General features: G+C 34.3%; 1 long non-coding RNA gene across 1 annotated transcript; it reads right to left on the bottom strand.

The window, feature by feature from the left end:
* Positions 1-576: 576 nt before the first annotated feature.
* On the bottom strand, positions 577-2,373 carry LOC147874196 (uncharacterized). Its single transcript, XR_015534497.1, has 2 exons — positions 988-2,373; positions 577-853 (listed from the first exon to the last, which is right to left on the bottom strand). It is a non-coding gene; the product is annotated as an uncharacterized LOC147874196 (long non-coding RNA).
* Between the last annotated feature and the right edge of the window lie 11,909 nt (positions 2,374-14,282).

Raw genomic sequence — 14,282 nt, 5'->3', positions numbered from 1 at the left:
CTCAGGTAGAAGGCATTCATCAGTCAGAAATTCAAAACAACAAAATACTAACTGTAACCGTTTCCCTGAAAAGCATCGAAGTTAAGTGCATAAACCTGTCCAACTTACAATAAAAAGGGGTGACCAAGTTTCCTGGATAAAGAGGTGTCCAAGATATATGGTGTTGTGGACATGTAAAATTATAGGATATTCGCCGGTTCCAATTAAAAATGTCCAATATAGAGGGGTGTCCAGGATATAGGGGTGTCCAACTAGAGGGGTTTTACTGCAGCAGTTTTACTGCCGGTAATTTCGATAGATGATTATACGCTTGCAAATGTTATTGTCGTTCTGTCGTATATTATTAACCTAGCAGCAGAATCCGTGACAGAGTTTCTTAGTTAACTTTGTTTTACGATCTAACCGAGAATCCATTATATGTCTTACCATGGCAATTATTATAACTACGTAGCATACGCATTAATAAAACGTGTATTAATAATCGGTAGCCACAGCAGAATTAATACATTGGGATTCATTCGGAATAAGAGGAAGTCGGGCTTAGTTGGTTTATGGATAACATATCTGAAGGTAAACTTTGGTACAATAATTTTATTCACCGTCTTTACACAAGCTTATAGATTGTTAAAATCACATAAAATTATAACATTTCAACATTTGATATTGTTACATTTTAAAATGACGACATGTTTCGATGTTCATTCCATCATCGTCAGGTCTATCAATCAAAATTAAAAACTGTTGCATCTGCTGCTCTGCGTATACTGATTTTGTTCTATCCGTTAGATTTTATTTGTTTAACCTCCAGGCTTCTTCCATTTAATTTTGAGGGCTGCGCCTGGATGCCTTAAATCTGCAAAATCAATTTTCATATCGTGATCCTGGCTACTGACATAGGAAATGGAATAATTTTAAAGAATTACTCAATATATCGTAATACAAGCAAAAGAAAAGTAATCACAAAATATTTAAAGTATTATAACATACCGGGTTGTGTGTGAGGTGCGTGTCCGATATTACGGAACGGTAGACTGCAACTAAGCTGTGAGTATCGTGTATGGCTATATATATTGGGTGAAAGTTGTTTAGGGGGTTGGGTCGATGGACTGTAGAATGTTAAATATCGGATTGTTCGTGTAGATGTTACTGTCGTTTAAAGCAAGGTTTTGTTTATGTGTTCTTTGTATATGATATTTTTCTATGGTGTCTCTATGTCGCTTGTTTTGTATTATTTTTATAATGTCCATTGTTTTTTTCTATTTTGTTGTATGTATGTCCTGTGTTTAATATATGCTTTGCATATGCTGAATGATCTTTATTATGTTTGATTGCTGTAATATGCTCTTTATATCTTTGACTAAAGGTGCGTCCGGTTTGGCCTATATAGGTTAACGGGCAATCACTGCATTTTAACCTATATATGCCTGGTTTTTCGTATTGATTTGTTGTGTCTATTTGTGGCTTTTGTTTCAAGATGTTTTTTATTGTGTTTTTTGTTCTAAATGCTATTTTTATGTTATTTGTTTTAAATGTTTTTGTTATATATTTGGTTTCTTTTCCTATATATGTGAATGTGGCCCATTTGTTTTGTTTATTTTCGTTTTCGTCTTCATTTATGTTGTTTACATTGTTTATTTTATTTTTGGGTTTTAATTCATAATTATTATATCCGTTTTCTATTAGAATTTGTTTTATTATGTTGCATTCAATTTGTTTGTTTATTGTGGTTATGGGATATGTATTTTTTCGGTTTATTAAGTAATTAATAGCCATCTGTTTATGTTCATTTGGATGGCATGAAGAGGCATGAATTATGGTGCTTGTATTTGTGGGTTTTCTGTATATTTTGAATTCGAAGTTATTTTCGTTTCGTATTATAGTTAGATCTAAATAATTTAATTTGTTATTTTGTTCTGTTTCTAAAGTGAATTGTATATTTTGATTTATGTTGTTAAATTCATTTAAAACATTTTTTATATTTGTATTTTTTGCATCATAAATCATGAGTATATCATCAACATATCTACTATAGTATTTGATTTGATATTTGTTTAATATATTTACTATATAATCATGCTCGAGATATTGTAAGAATATTTCAGATAATATGCTCGAGGTGGGAGCTCCCATGGGTAATCCTGTTTCTTGTTTCCAATATTCATTGTTGAATTGGAAATAATTTTGGTTAATAATAATGTTAGTTATATTTGTAATTTCATTTATTAGATCTGTATTTATATTCTGTCTATTTAGAATATCTCTTACAATATCTCGTAGCATGATTGTTGGAATATTTGTATACATATTATTGATGTCAAAAGAACAAATTTGTATATTTTTATTATTATGAAAATTTAATTGTTGGATTTCGTTTATTAATTTTATAGAATTTGTTATGTTAAACGTATTTGGTAGATTACAATATTCTTTTAAAATGTTTGATATTTTTATTGCTATTTTATATGCAGGGGCTGATGTCCAATTTATTAATGGTCTGATAGAATATGTGTTCTTATGTAGTTTAATTTGTCCTGTGATGATTGGTGCGGTGGCGCTGTGATTATAGTATTGTGTTTTGGGAGGGTTAAAAATGTTATTACATTTTTGGGTTATTTTTTGTATTTCCTTTTGGTATTTAGGTGTTGGGTTTTGTGTTAGTTGTGTGAATTCATTTTTGTTTATAAATTGAGTAATGTATTTTTGGTATTGTTCTATAGAGAGTATTATGATGGTTTTTCCTTTATCTGCTTGCGTAATTGTTAGTTTATTTTGTTGTAATTTTTGTTTGATATTTTTTATTAATTTCCATTCGTTAATATGTGTTTTATTATATTGATCGTTCTTTTTGTTTTGTTTAATTAGGTGTTCAATTTTGTCAGCTATTATGTGTCGTATATGGTCTTGTTTTTGTATAGGAATTAGATTTATTGCAGTTTCTGCTTCCAGTGCTAGATTTGTGATCCATGTTTTTTGTTTGTGATGTAAATTGTATTTTAAACCTTTGTTTAGTAAATTATATTCGTTTTGTGTGAATTGAATATTTGTTAGGTTCTTTACGCGACATGCGAAATGGTGTGATGGTTCATTTTGTTTGTATTCGTTATTCTCTTCGTTTCGTATTTTGTTTAGTAATGTTTTTATTTTATTATTTTGTTTTTGATATAATTTAGTCAATTCGGTTTTTAATTTTTGTGTTATTTCATTTTCTATGTCAATCCATACATCCTTCCATATGTTTGCAGCTTCTAAATGTTTTTTATAGGTTAATATGTTTAATTGATATTTCTTTTTGTATAATTGTTTGATTTCTGCTTTTATATATAATGTTTCTGCCTTTCGTTGAATTATTTGTATATTAGGATTATTTCCTTGTATTTTTATTTTTTCATATTTCGGTGTTATTCTCTCTTTTAAACATAATTTGTTGAATCTAATATTCGCATTGCACTTCAGTACCTTTCGTTTCAAATTTAATAATTGATATACGCAATTTATTTGACAATTATATAACTTATATCTTAATTGCGTCATGTCGCGTAAAGAACCTAACAAATATTCAATTCACACAAAACGAATATAATTTACTAAACAAAGGTTTAAAATACAATTTACATCACAAACAAAAAACATGGATCACAAATCTAGCACTGGAAGCAGAAACTGCAATAAATCTAATTCCTATACAAAAACAAGACCATATACGACACATAATAGCTGACAAAATTGAACACCTAATTAAACAAAACAAAAAGAACGATCAATATAATAAAACACATATTAACGAATGGAAATTAATAAAAAATATCAAACAAAAATTACAACAAAATAAACTAACAATTACGCAAGCAGATAAAGGAAAAACCATCATAATACTCTCTATAGAACAATACCAAAAATACATTACTCAATTTATAAACAAAAATGAATTCACACAACTAACACAAAACCCAACACCTAAATACCAAAAGGAAATACAAAAAATAACCCAAAAATGTAATAACATTTTTAACCCTCCCAAAACACAATACTATAATCACAGCGCCACCGCACCAATCATCACAGGACAAATTAAACTACATAAGAACACATATTCTATCAGACCATTAATAAATTGGACATCAGCCCCTGCATATAAAATAGCAATAAAAATATCAAACATTTTAAAAGAATATTGTAATCTACCAAATACGTTTAACATAACAAATTCTATAAAATTAATAAACGAAATCCAACAATTAAATTTTCATAATAATAAAAATATACAAATTTGTTCTTTTGACATCAATAATATGTATACAAATATTCCAACAATCATGCTACGAGATATTGTAAGAGATATTCTAAATAGACAGAATATAAATACAGATCTAATAAATGAAATTACAAATATAACTAACATTATTATTAACCAAAATTATTTCCAATTCAACAATGAATATTGGAAACAAGAAACAGGATTACCCATGGGAGCTCCCACCTCGAGCATATTATCTGAAATATTCTTACAATATCTCGAGCATGATTATATAGTAAATATATTAAACAAATATCAAATCAAATACTATAGTAGATATGTTGATGATATACTCATGATTTATGATGCAAAAAATACAAATATAAAAAATGTTTTAAATGAATTTAACAACATAAATCAAAATATACAATTCACTTTAGAAACAGAACAAAATAACAAATTAAATTATTTAGATCTAACTATAATACGAAACGAAAATAACTTCGAATTCAAAATATACAGAAAACCCACAAATACAAGCACCATAATTCATGCCTCTTCATGCCATCCAAATGAACATAAACAGATGGCTATTAATTACTTAATAAACCGAAAAAATACATATCCCATAACCACAATAAACAAACAAATTGAATGCAACATAATAAAACAAATTCTAATAGAAAACGGATATAATAATTATGAATTAAAACCCAAAAATAAAATAAACAATGTAAACAACATAAATGAAGACGAAAACGAAAATAAACAAAACAAATGGGCCACATTCACATATATAGGAAAAGAAACCAAATATATAACAAAAACATTTAAAACAAATAACATAAAAATAGCATTTAGAACAAAAAACACAATAAAAAACATCTTGAAACAAAAGCCACAAATAGACACAACAAATCAATACGAAAAACCAGGCATATATAGGTTAAAATGCAGTGATTGCCCGTTAACCTATATAGGCCAAACCGGACGCACCTTTAGTCAAAGATATAAAGAGCATATTACAGCAATCAAACATAATAAAGATCATTCAGCATATGCAAAGCATATATTAAACACAGGACATACATACAACAAAATAGAAAAAAACAATGGACATTATAAAAATAATACAAAACAAGCGACATAGAGACACCATAGAAAAATATTATATACAAAGAACACATAAACAAAACCTTGCTTTAAACGACAGTAACATCTACACGAACAATCCGATATTTAACATTCTACAGTCCATCGACCCAACCCCCTAAACAACTTTCACCCAATATATATAGCCATACACGATACTCACAGCTTAGTTGCAGTCTACCGTTCCGTAATATCGGACACGCACCTCACACACAACCCGGTATGTTATAATACTTTAAATATTTTGTGATTACTTTTCTTTTGCTTGTATTACGATATATTGAGTAATTCTTTAAAATTATTCCATTTCCTATGTCAGTAGCTAGGATCACGATATGAAAATTGATTTTGCAGATTTAAGGCATCCAGGCGCAGCCCTCAAAATTAAATGGAAGAAGCCTGGAGGTTAAACAAATAAAATCTAACGGATAGAACAAAATCAGTATACGCAGAGCAGCAGATGCAACAGTTTTTAATTTTGATTGATAGACCTGACGATGATGGAATGAACATCGAAACATGTCGTCATTTTAAAATGTAACAATATCAAATGTTGAAATGTTATAATTTTATGTGATTTTAACAATCTATAAGCTTGTGTAAAGACGGTGAATAAAATTATTGTATTGAAGAACACAAGCATGACGCAATTAAGATATAAGTAAACTTTGGGTTTGTGCTGGGTAAGGCGAATGGTTCTCGGGCAAAACAGCGCAAACCTCTAATTTCGGATGCAATTCTACTTACGAGTTGACACAACAGGCGGTCAGACTAAGCCCATTTCAATTCTAGTCTGTGGGTCCAGTGGGCGGCATTATAACATCAGTGTGATGAATGTGCCATGACTTTCATGTGAGGATGATACAGGCTTAAAACTCGAACCGCCTACGTTGCTCATGTCGAGGAATAGAAATAAGTGTCTAGTATGGACATGAAAATTGTAATATTTGAATATGTGTACTTTACTTAATGATGCAGTTAATACAGAGTATTCCAAAAGTCAGGCAACCTTATGGGGGGAGGCATGTTGTTGTTCAACACATGCAATTGTTTTGTTTTTTTGTCCAGGTGGTGAAGAACACTGAGTAGTCACGGCGTACACCTTGCAGCAGCGTATATTTATTGTCACGCGATACATCCGCTCCGGTAGTTATGCCAGGACGCAGGAGGCCTTGTCAGAAAAGTACGGAACAGATTCTCCAAACAAATCCTCCATCATGCGGCTACACGACAAGTTTCAGGAGACAGAGAAAGTCGAGGACGCATCGAGAAGCGATCGACCGAAGGTGTTAACAGAGGAAAAGTTGGTCGAGTGCAAGCTGCACATGCTATGAGTCCCCGGAAGTCAGTCCGGGCTCTACGTCGGCAGTGCCCGAGAATCCAAAATAAGTTTTACCATGGCGACTATTATAACTATGTACGCACACGTATTTAAAAAACGTGTTTTAATGATCGGTAGCCGAGGCAGAATTTTAATACATCGGGATTCATTGGGAATAAGAGGAAGTCAGGCTTAGTTGGTTCATATGTAAAATATCTGAAGGAGAACTTGGGGCTTGTGTTGGGTAAGGCCAATGGTTCTTTAGTTAAACAGGGCAAACCTCTAATATAAAATGCAATTTTATTAACCAGGTGGTACAACAGGCGGTCAGTCACAGCCCATTTCAATTCTAGTCTGTGGGTCCAGTAGGCAGCATTAAAACATCAGTGTGATGAATGTGCCATAACTTTCATATAAGGATGATACAGGCTTAAAATTAAAACCGCATATATTTCTCATGTTGAGGAATAGAAAGAAGTGTCTAGTATGGACATAAAAATTATAATATTTGAACATGTGTACTTTAATTCAGGATGCTGATAATAGTTCAGACTATATGCAGCATAGTCAAAGGATGGGATGATTAGTAAAGGACGAAATGGATAGTATATGAGAGGAGGGTATTGTGGCCTATTTCAGTGCATTATCTAAGAACGTTCTAGAGATAATGAGAAATACCGGACCTCAAGCAAAATGAAACCATCTGCGGTTCCAGATTTGAGCCCGGAGGTCCTCATTATGAAACATGAACACAAGCTACTCGGAATCATTTCTGTAATTTTGTTGAAGGAAAAATACATTCGCCTCTTTATTGTTTTCGACTCTTCGTTTGAACATTAACTGTTGAAAACAAAAGATTGCTTAGGGTTTCGCGTTATCAAATATCCCGGGATTTCTCGTCGGCGTAGTTCAGCTTGGACTAGGATATTATGTTTTAAACCAGTTAATTGAAGTAGCCGCTTTCAGGTAACGTTTCCTACATATAAGGTAAAGCGGTGTTAAGGTACCAGTACACATATTTCGTGTGTGTTGACTTGTTAACAACTTCGAACCGCCTGACAGTTATTAATAAATCTTGTAACCATGAAATTATAGGTCACTAAACATTAAATATTACACGTTAAGAAATATAATCCCAAAACTTTAGCCGTTTTCCGACGCATATAATTTACGATAATCCTTCAACGGCGTATTTAACTATAATCTAAGAATACGAGGTGCGATCGGAAGGTTTCCAGACTGAGCGTATAAAAACCCGTACACTTATCTCAGGTATTAAATTCATCCATCACCCTCGAAGTAGTTCCCCTGGGAGTGAACACAACTATCCCAGCGCCGCTGCCAAGCTTGGAAGCATCCCTGGAAATCTTTCTTTGTCAGCCTGTCAAGCACAATCTGCGATTCTGCCTGAATCTCTTGCCAAAGATTCACCAAAACGGCTACGGAAACCTATGAAATGCTAAAGCAAGCATTTGGGGAGTCCGCAATGGGTCGTGCACAAACTTTTGTGTGGCATTCACGTTTTAAAAATGGCCGAACCTCTGTCGATGATGACGAGCGTTCTGGACGACCATCTTCGAGCACAACGCCCGAAAATGTTACGAAGATTCGGCAGGCCATTCACGAAGATCGACGTCGTACCATCAACGACTTGTGCGACATTATTGGGATAGGCTATGGGACCTGTCAGCTGATTCTAAAGGAAGAACTCCACATGCGACGCATTATGACAACGCGTCAGCGCACACCGCCCTCAAAGTTCGGCAGTTTTTGGCCTCAAACACCATAGCCGTCATCCCGCACCCTCCTTATTCGCCGGATTTAGCTCCGTGTGACTTCTTCCTCTTCCCAAAGATGAAAATTCAGCTAAAGGGAAGGAGATTTGAGACGATATAAGAGATTCAGGAAGAATCGCAGATGGTGCTTGACAGGCTGGCAAAGAAAGATTTCCAGGGATGCTTCCAGGCTTGGCAGCGGCGCTGGGATCGTTGTGTTCACTCCCAGGGGAACTACTTCGAGGTTGATGGATAAATTTAATACCTGAGATAAGTGTACGGGTTTTTATACGCGCAGTCTGGAAACTTTTCGATCGCACCTCGTATATGAGGTTACTTTGGCGTGTGAGAAAAGGTACAAAGAGATGGGATTTCAAGTTATTAGTTGTTATTTGGAACTATTTATGGGAGATGATACAGGGTATTGGGAACGACCTGTTCTTTAAGTGCCTGAGCACTGCGGGTCCCAACTTTCGTTGGCTTCTTCTATAGACAGTTGGTAGGGCTCCTTGGACGAGTGATCAGCCCGTCTACCTGTACACAGGAGAGCACAACACAGAAAAACGCGGACAAACATCCATGGCTTAAGTGGGATTCGAACCCACGGTCCTAGTGACCAAGCGGCACATGGCCCACGCCTCAGAATTCTCGGCCACTGTGGACCCCTTATGGGAGAGAGCAATTGCAAAAATATACGAGAACATAAATTCGGCGAGTTTCGCTTCTTAAGTCCGACTGCGTCACAAACATACATTAAGTGCAACTACCATTTTCTTTCTTTTGCGATAAAAGAATGGCCTGAGAATGCTAGAAATAAATATTCTATGTAAGATTTGTTTGCTATCATTTAAACCACATCTGGAAATGATCGGCATCTGTACTACCATTCTCATGCCTAAGTCGGTACAGACCTTTACCTTAAATTATAGTGTGTGATTTTATGGTAGTCTCTAGGGTTAAATTAAGTGCAGCACTGGGTACAAAAATGTGTGACGCGCACCAAAGTTGTGGGTAAAAAATAGAAAGTGGATCATATAAAATAATATGAATATAGCATCAACATTTAAAATAGAGGTGTTAAAGCTCAGATTAGAAATTGCCGGGACTTCAGTTTGTCAGAATTCCCTGACAGTACTGGAGAAGTGTGTACAGTTTAAATTCTCTTTAATTAAAGAATGGGTTTATGGTTTATGCGCCTCTTCCTAACAAGCCACTAAAATTCTTAGACCGAATATGAATAAAATCTCGGAAACAGCTAACTTAATGAAAGGAGCAAAGATACTTTTAGGCATATTTCAGATGTAATATTTAATTGCTCAAAATAAATTCCCACGCCATTGGAGAGACATTGTTGTTGCTGATATCGAAAAAAAAATGTATGACTGAGCATGATAAAATCTAGCAAATTTCTTTCTGTTATTATTATTATTATTAAGCGACAAATTGAATTAATGTGAGAAGATGTCAATTAACAATTGATAATCACATTTAAATGTAGTAGAATATTTTCACCTCAAATTGAGACATCAACAGACCTCAGCGATTGTGAAATGAAGAAAATATTTTTTAATATTTCATGTTCCGTCGATCGCTCATATAACGGAATGCAGGAAGCAATACGTTCAAGGCTATGAATATATCAGTTCGGACCATATCTGTGCCTGTGGAAATTGCAGATTTTAAAAGTTGTAAGACAGGCTTTCATGCCAAAGTAAGTCAAGTTGCTCGTCACTCAAACTTTGTACATACCATAACATATATCGTGTCTTTATAATCACGAAAATCTCAATCAAGGAAACATACTCTGCTATAAAAGGCCGTAGGTGTTAAGAATCTTTTCAAATCTCGTCTATATATAATATTTCACGAGGAAATACAGGCAGACCACAAATAACTTCTGTTGAATTAGAAGGTAAAGTGATTATCAAGTAATTAAGTTCTCAAAGGACTAACTGAGCTGAAAAACAAAGTACTGAATTTTATATACACATTTTTATAAGAATTGGCTTGTTGTGTCACATTTATCAGATATATTTGACAAGTTCAACATACCCAATACCTATTTAAGTGTTCAAATGCTACTATTTTAAGCCCCCTTTTTTCTTTTTTATAAATTTTCGATAGTCGTCAAAACGACTTTGTGGAAAATCTATTGTGAAATTAGCAGCATAGAAATATTTGTTTCCAGGAAAAGGAATATGAATTCATAGAGATTAATCCTCAGTTCCTAAGCAGTCTCAATGAACTTGACGGTAATTTTATAAGCATTTTCACTACTAAAACTCTTTCGCAGCATGAACAGAACCAAAATCCTCCTGCACTTAGAGCAGATGAGAAGATATGTCAGTTACTTTACTATAATATCACTGTGATTCTTAATAGAATTTGGCTGCGATATAGACTATCCGTTAAAACTAAATATGAAGCTCAGCAGTATCTTCCTCATTTTTAGATAAGAATCCGAGACGAATATGTGAAACTCTCACAACTAACCATCAAGAATTACTACTTCTTGACACAACGCACCTTTGTGAAAATATTTTTTATCAGTGGCAACAAATACGTCAAGGTGCCATAAGAACCTTCATCTTGTAAAGTCATTTTATGAATTGCTGTATCAAGCAATCACAATAGGACGATTCACCTAGTCTCAAATTCTGAGTACTGTTTAGTTTGTATGATATGAAGCTTTCACGGCGACTAAATATAATAAATTCTTCTCGGCCTACGTGCTGTGTATTGCGATCCTCGTCCTCAGGGTACTGACAGTACCTTGAGGACAAGGATGTAGATGCTTCTCGAAAGGCTGGTATTTTCTTCATTAAACTACCTTACACGGCTGGTAGCATGATAAGAATTTATTGTACTGTTTAGTTTATATTTTAACTGTAACAGAATTTCTTGCTTGTAAAAAAGACGCTTTTTCTTCCTCCGGAAATATTATCTGGTCTTTGCACGAGTCTTATAATGTTTTTTTCGCATCTTTGGATTTTAGAGCAATGACCAATGTGACGCATTGTATTCCTATCACAAAAATCGGATATGACGTTTAGAGAACATTTGTACATTTTGTGTACTATATGTAGTACGGGGGTCCGCAGTGGCCTCGCGGTCTGAGGCGTGGGCCTTGTGTCGCTTGGTCGCTGAGACCGTGGGCTCGAATCCCACTCAAGCCATGGATGTGTGTCCGTAATGTTCTGTGTTGTGTTGTGGCCTTGTGCCGCTGGGACCGTGGGTTCGAATCCCAGGTAGAGGCCTTGCGACAGGCCGATCCCTCGTCCAAGGAGTCGTACCGAATATCTATAAATCAAGCCAACGAAAAAAAAATTGGGACCCGTTGTGCTCAGGCACTTGAAGTACGAGTCATTCCCAGTATCTATTGAGGACAAATTTCCAGTTTTATTTAGCAGTTTAATTTTATTAATAAAATCTTTATTCTTTAATGTAGAGACTTCGTCGTCTAATAACAGAGTTTTTAAAGAAGAAGGTTGTCCACAAAGTTTTGAGATATTTAAGGAAACAAATATCGGTCTACTCATTGTTCCCTGTGTTAGGAACTTCACATACAGTACAATTATTTATGTGTTACACAATTTATCAGTGTCTTTGTTGTTTGTGGATCAGTGATTACAATGCGTAAAATAAATGTGTCATATTAAAATATTAAACATTTCTTTGTTTTCTTCTTTAAATTTTTGAGATGTCTGAGAATACCAATACATTTAACTTTATTACTTTTGTCTTTTACTCAGAATATTAAGCAACAAATTGCTTCATTACGTCAGTACTAAGTGTTAAGTGACATTTGTAAGTGAAACAACAGCTTTAAACCATTGCAGATATTGGAAGATCGCCAATAGACGCTGCCCCCTTCAAGGTCGAGTATTGGTAATAACACATACTAGGTCCCCAGAACATCAGCTGAGGTAAATGGAGGTAGACGAAACTGCGAATGATATTTTAGAAGTTCGTGGGTTTGCCGCCTAATAACAGACGTTTAGTTCAATGAGCTAATAGAATTCTATCAATAAGTGTTGTGTAATCTGTAAATTTCTTCTTTGCTTCCAGGCAGTGTAATAAATCAAATATCGGTAAAATTGATTAATATGTATTACAGTGTACAATAAGGTGAAACGTCGCAGCAACCTCCTAATTTGTCCCTGAGGAGCGAGATCTCATGCTGTTGTCGATTCCTTTGCGATATTTATCTGCGCCCATCAGCCTCTAATAAACAACTAATCAAAAAGGCTAATAATAACGTTCTTTCATTGCCCAAGGTTAACGCTGATTACAAACACGAAATACTCAGGCTAGGAACCTTTCCACGTTAATTAAAATCAGCAAAAACCATGAGGCCTGATAGACATTACTGGTTCTGCTATTGCCAGTAATTATTCTTCTTAAGTTTCACAAATGGTTCTTTGCTTTATAAGGTTTATACAAAAGATTAACGTACATGGAAGCAGGAAAGACACCTTTTAAATTTATGTGCTAGTAATTGACTCAAATATCCCCAGATACATCCTAAAATGGTGACTCTTAAGTGCACGAGGCCGCTTAAATTACAGTTACCTCCTCTTCTCAAGAGGTTGCTGTGTCCCCTTAAAATGCTTGCTGATTTAATGGAATGGCACCATAGAAAGTTAATTTTCATTCCACTCCTGTCGGCTTGAAAATACCTTCTCTGTCTGATTTCGCATTGCAATTTACTAACAGTATGTTAAGTTTTGAGTAGAATGTCGATCAAATACTACCCTAATTGCTCATAAAGTTACATTATGTATCACGACTTTTATCTTAAGGTGCGTATGCACAATAAGAATAGTAAATAAGCTGTGCAATAATAGTTTAAACGGAATTAGGAAATCTGTGGAACTCTAGGCAAAATGGTTTTCATGTAAAGGCTGATACGCAAAGAATAGTCCAATTAGCGTGTAAATAGTTTTTCAAAACATAAAATAAAATTCCTTTTAATCTTGGGTGTTATTCACACAAGTACAAGAAAACTCTTTATAGCCTCGTTTTGTACGTCTGTCTGTAGCATCCATTAATCGAGATATTGTTTTCTCAGGTCTTTCAAAATATAGGTTATGCCATGTGAAATTTGGTATGCCATTCAAGGCTACTAAAGACTAGTAATTTTCAATTTTATACAATCCCTAACACCAACACGACGGTTTCTTGATATTTTGAGGTAGGAGGATTATGCTCCACCATATCTCCCCTACACATGATCGTCTGTGACTGATGACACAATTGTCCTTAACACTATGGATCAGTCATCACATACGTTGGAACAGTGACGACTCCATCGCCCATTCTGCCATCTATCAATTGGCATTCGAACTAACCATGTTGCAATTTTTCTTTGTCTTGGCTACGTAGCATAATGCATTGATTCAACAAACATAACAAAGTCGAATTTGTTAAGGAAAGTAATCGCTATGTCCTCAAAGTAGGGGCAAAATCTAGTTTGTTTAGAAAAGAGGTGTTCTTATTTCTCTTAATAATGATAAATTCGTTATCATGGGCACTTGTGCATTAGTCTGTGAAAGTATCACTACCACATATTAAGACGAGATATACAGAATGAGTCAAAGTATTTTTAGAAACTGGTGTGCGTGTTCCTGGATCAAAAATAAGAAAAAATATTCCTTTATACATGTGGTCGCAAAAGTTTCTTTTTCAAAATAATAACTAAAAATAATTTTCAATGCATGCCTTTATTGCCAAATATAAAGACAGGAATGTTTCTTTATAACTGATGCTCAAAGGTTGCTACTCCATTCTCTACACATGC

The sequence above is a fragment of the Zootermopsis nevadensis genome, unplaced genomic scaffold, assembly GCF_977971745.1.
Source record: "Zootermopsis nevadensis isolate Lab colony 2312 unplaced genomic scaffold, Znev_1.0 Znev_ptg000010l, whole genome shotgun sequence".
In the NCBI taxonomy this organism is placed as follows: domain Eukaryota; kingdom Metazoa; phylum Arthropoda; class Insecta; order Blattodea; family Termopsidae; genus Zootermopsis; species Zootermopsis nevadensis.
The sequence above is the reverse complement of the archived record's forward strand: the minus strand, read 5'-3'. Positions and strand labels throughout refer to the sequence as shown.